Below are 5,655 nucleotides of genomic sequence, written 5' to 3' on the forward strand. Positions count from 1 at the left end.
GAAAGTTGGATTGTGCTGCACATTCACCCTAAAACCGCAGCCCCTCCTTTTAAATGGCCAACCCAACGGGCTTTGCTTGGTATGGGAAAGGAGGGCGCTGCTGTTTGAAACCATTCCCACATGTTATGAAGGTTGAAGAAGCCGAAACCCTTTGCCTTATCATGGCTGCCTGCAAGCCAAATTCTGTTGCCCAGCCGAGCATGTGTGATGTCTCACACCAAACCAGCTAAATTCTGTTAGTCTTAAAGGTGCCACAGGACCCTCTGTTGCTTTTTACAGATTCAGACTAACACGGCTACCCCTCTGATACTTACCAAACCAGCAGGCACTCAATATAAGAGGCAAAATGCGACCTTGTAGCAATAGCACATGTGCTATCTAATGTGACTCGCTTGATTCAGTGTGAAATAGTCTTCCCTTTGTTCTCTAAAATGTATCTTTTTAAATACTACTCTCCCTGTTTTTCCTCCCGCAGCTGCAAATGTTTCTACGCTCCCCCAGTCATCTCGGTCCCAGAGGCTAGCGCAGATTAGAAGGTGAAAAAAACGCACTTGCGACGAGATGTTCTCAGAGCTCATGCAGTCCTCCAGTACTGAAAGAGCTCAGCAGAATGCGTGGAGGCAAACAATGGCAGAGTCCAGGAAAGCATTAAATGAACGTGATGAGAGGAGGGAGGAGCACACTGAGAGGAGGCAGGATGCAATGCTGAGGCTAATGGGGGAGCAAACTGACATGCTCGGGTGTCCGGTGGAGCTGCAGGAAAGGCAGCAGGAGCACAGACCGCCGCTGCAGCTCCTGTATAACCGCCTGCCTTCCTCCCCAAGTTCCATAGCCTCCTCACCCAGATGGCCAAGAACGTGGGGGGGAGGCTACGGGCACCTAGCCACTGCACCCTAGAGGATTGCCCAAGCAACGGAAGGCTGGAATTCAATAAGTTTTGAACTATAGTGTGGCCTTGTCCTTCCCTCCTCCTCTCATCCACCACCCCACCCGGTGCTTCCCTCCTCACCCACCCCTCCCGGGCTACCTTGCGAGTTTTCCCCCTATTTGTGTGATGAATTAATAAAGAATGCATAATTTGGAAACAATAATGACTTTATCGCCTCTGAAACCGGTGATCGAAGAGGGGAGGCCGGTTGGCTTACAGGGAAGTAGAGTCAACCAAGAGGGCGGGTTCTCATCAAGGAGAAACAAAGAGAACTGTCACACTGCAGCCTGGCCAGTCATGAAACTGGTTTTCAAAGCTTCTCTGATGTGCAGCGCTTCCTGGAGTGCTCTTCTAATCACCCTGGTGTCTGGCTGCATGTAATCGTCCGCCAGGCAATTTGCCTCAACCTCCTACCCCGCCATAAAGGTCTCCCCCTTACTCTCACAGATATTGTTGAGCACACAGCAAGCAGCAATAACAATGGGAATATTGGTTTTGCTGAGGTCTAACCTAGTCAGTTAACTGTGCCAGCAAACTTTTAAACATCCAAATGCACATTCTACCACCATTCTGCACTTGCTCAGCCTATAGTTGAATTGCTCCTTACTACTGTCCAGGGTGCCTGTGTATGGCTTCGTGAGCCATGGCATTAAGGGGTAGGCTGGGTGCCCAAGGATAACTATAGGCATTTCAACATCCCCAACGGTAATTTTCTGGTCTGGGAAGTAAGTTCCTTCCTGCAGCTGTTCAAACAGACCAGAGTTCCTGAAGATGCAAGCGTCATGCACCTTTCCAGCCATCCCATGTTGATGTTGGTGAAACGTCCCTTGTGATCCACCAGTGCTTGCAGCACCATTTAAAAGTACCCCTTGCGGTTTACGTACTGGCTGCCAAGGTGGTCCGGTCCCAAGATAAGGATATGCGTTCCAGCTATCGCCCCACCACAGTTAGGGAACCCCATTGCAGCAAAGCCATCCACTATGACCTGCACTTTTCCCAGAGTCACTACCCTTGATAGCAGCAGCTCAGTGATTGCGTTGGCTACTTGGATCACAGCAACCCCCACAGTAGATTTGCCTACTCCAAATTGATTCCTGACTGACCGGTAGCTGTCTGGTGTTGCAAGCTTCCACAGGGCTATCGCCACTTGCTTCTCAACTGTGAGGGCTGCTCTCATCTTGGTATTCTTGCGCTTCAGGGCAGGGGAAAGCAAGTCACAAAGTTCCATGAAAGTGCCCTTATGCATGCAAAAGTTTCGCAGCCACTGGGAATCATCCCAGACCTGCAACACTATGCGGTCCCACCAGTCTGTGCTTGTTTCCCGGGCTCAGAATCAGCATTCCACGGCATGAACCTGCCCCATTACCACCATGATGTCCAAATTGCCAGGGCCCATGATTTGAGAGAAGTCTGTGTCCATGTCCTCCTCACAATCGTCCTCGTGCTGGCGTCTCCTAGCCAAGTTCTGCACATACTGCAGGATAATGCGCGAGGTGTTTACAATGCTCACAACAGAAGTGGTGAGCTGAGCGGCCTCCATGCTTGCTGTGGTATGGTGTCTGAAGGAGAGCAGGAGAGCAGAGTTGCAGTGGAATCGGTGGATGAAGATGGATGCCATGAGAATAGATATTTATACAGAATGACGAGAGGACCTACGAGGTGGATTCATGGCACCAGGAGAGCAGAGTTGCAGCAGAAGCAGTGGAGGACGACAGTTAGCACCGTGCACATTTCCCGAGGAAGAACACACGTACCCGGGTGCCCATGATAGACAACATGGAGAAATTCGCTATCGAGGCAAGAGCAGGAGAGCAGAGTTGCAGCGGAAGCGGTGTATGATGACGGTTAGTAGACCTACTGCACCACCTGCTGCCAGCAGCACCCAGGACACAACAGCGGCGGTGTCGGTGAGCTGAGCTGAGCGGGCTGCATGCTTGCCATGGTATGGCATCTGCATGGAAAAAAGGCACAAAACTATTGTCTGCCGTTGCTTTCACAGCGGGAGGGTAGACTGACGACATGTACCCAGAACCACCCACAACAATGTTTTTGCCCCATCAGGCATTGAGAGCTTAACCCAGAATTCCAGTGGGCGGTGGAGACTGCGGGAACTGTGGGATAGCTACCCACAGTGCACCGCTCCAAAAGTCAATGCTAGCCACGGTAGTGAGGACGCACTCCGCCGACTTAATGCGCTTAGTGTGGACATACGCAATTGACTGTATAAAATCAATTTCTAAAAATCAACTTCTATAAAATCGTAGTGTAGACATATCCTTTGTTACACTGCTCCAAGATCTTATCTGGTTGAGACAGAGGAAGGAGATGTCTATAAAAGAAACAAAAGATTTGATGAGCACTGAAAGAATTGAGCAGGAGAAGAATTAAAATATGGAACAAACAGAAGCTGTGTCAGCATCCAACTTAGAAATACAAGCAATAGTGGACCAGTCTACTTACTGAATCTACTGAGCCTCAAGTGATCAGTTCAACTACAGAGAAAGAAAAGGGACACTGAGACTCCTGTTACTACCTCTAAAGGCAGTGTGCTAAGAAAAGATGTCATGATAGTAGAAACTTTGGAGTGGGAACCAAAATTACCCATCATGTCGTATGGAGGGAATCATTATGTAGTGAGCCTTAGCAGCAGAAGCACATAGCCTCACTCCAAGTGCAAGCAATCTGTACAGGTCTCAGTAATAAGTAAAGTGTTTACAGGTACTTAAAGTCTCCAGTATCTTTTCTTATGTTATAATAGCTAGTTGGCAACAGCTGTTACACACACTGACAAGAACTGGATATCCCCTGAGAGCTCTGTTGGTCTCCTGGGTTAGGTCGCTGGACACTCTGCTTCTTGTGTGTGGGCAAACACCATCCCCATAGCATGATTGCCATCACCCCGAGGCTGCTAATTAATACAAAGACACCCATCTTTACTGTTACCTTGTCCCCCCCAATGCCCTCTTGCCAGTTCATCCTCCTGATTCCTCTTGTCATAATTCTCCACCGTGAGCACTCTGGCCGGGGTTGGTCTTTGTGAGACTTGTTTGTACTGTGCCCAGCACAATGGGGCCCTGAGCCCTGATGAGTTGCTTGAGGAGCTATTGTAATACAGTAGTGTAGCCTGTGGTTTCCACTGCAATAGGACCTGCCTTAGCCTTTTTGTTTTTTCGTACAGTTAGTGTTATAGTGAGACTCTCCTGTGTACATCGTTTGGGGTGTCTGTCTCTTTCAGAGCCTGACTTCTGTGTGCCTCCTCTGGGCTCTGTGATGGTACAGTCCAGGGCATTCCCTTCTGCAGAGTGTTATACCCAGCTTAACGTGTTCCCGTTATTATCTACACCTGGATCTGCCATGCCTCTGCTTCCCTGCTGATGCAGCGTCATCCCCGTCCCCTTATTATCTCTCTACTAATTCATGAACCATCTCCCTTTACCAGGTGCATCTGCAAGGACGATCAGCCACAGAGCACCAGAGATGTGTTGTTGCCTTCCACTGGGGTGCCTATCACACATCTGGAGAAGAGTGACTCCCCAGCTGCCAACCCCCCCCCCCCCCTCCCCAGGCTGGGCATTCTGTAGCTGGATCCTCTTTTGCGGCACCCTTCCCCCGCCCTTCCCTCCAACAGCCGCCCAGCAGTCAACTTCTCAAGACTCCAGCCAGGTAATGTTCAGTCCCACCCCTTCTGGGGTAACAGAGTCCCATAAAGTAGTGTTCCAATGACTTTACAGTGGGTCTTCAAGCCAACTTTGGACTCAGTGATTCTTACACACCTCATATCTGGAGCTTTCATACCACCTCCCTCCATGGCCACTAGGTCAACCCGGGCCCCCTCTCTCCAGATATCCTGTAGCAAGCGGGTGAGGTCTGCTCCCTCAGACTCCTTTCTGCCTGTGTGGAGCCCTTCCTACCTCAGCCTGTCTCTAGGCCCTTTTCCCCTGCCCCTTCTTGGCTCACTCCTTGCAGACTCTTCATCCCTTCCCAGACACTGCAGAGTTCTTTCCAGCTGTTATAGGAAGTGACATCTCCCAGGGCTTTCTCCCTGAAGGCCTGGCTCCTTTCTCCCTGAACACCAGGCTTTCTGTGTCCATCTCTCTCTCTCCCATCCATCCCCATCCCAGAACCCCAATCTCTGGGCTATCTTCCTGGTGTCTGGCCCTTTTAGTCCAGTCTCACTACTGGAGTTCGCTCCATTCCACCCCTATGGCTTCCCAGTGTCTCTCCCAGAGCTACTTTTTCAGGAGAGGATGCTGAGGCATACTCTCCCTGTGGGCCTTCTACCTCCCTTCTACTGCCCTGAAGTCCTTCATTTATTAGTCACCCCACTCCTCCCTAACTCAGCTACCCACCTCCTTGAGAACTGGGCCTAATCCTAAAGTGGGCCTGCCGCACCCTCCAGGGGCCACCAGGTGCACTAACTACTCTCTGGCTCCAGTTAACTCTTTCTCTACCATACTGTCCATTAGTAACACAATCAGTAGTTTCCTATTTTGCTTGTTAAGAGGGACTCTGTTTGTCTGACCTCCAGTCTACCAGGAGGTCAAGTTCTGGAGGAGACCTCAGGATGGATCCCCTGAGGCTGGAGTAAGGAGCTTGTTTATTGTACTGCCTGGTTCCCAGTGCCCTGAGGGGGGATTCACTGTCACTGTCCTCTTCCTCTGTCAAGGCAGGAGCAGTTCTAAGTTACTACCAGGGCTCCATAGGAGTCTGTTGAGGGGATGTAGTGA

The sequence above is a fragment of the Emys orbicularis genome, chromosome 12 (genome assembly GCF_028017835.1).
Source record: "Emys orbicularis isolate rEmyOrb1 chromosome 12, rEmyOrb1.hap1, whole genome shotgun sequence".
Lineage (NCBI taxonomy): Eukaryota > Metazoa > Chordata > Testudines > Emydidae > Emys > Emys orbicularis.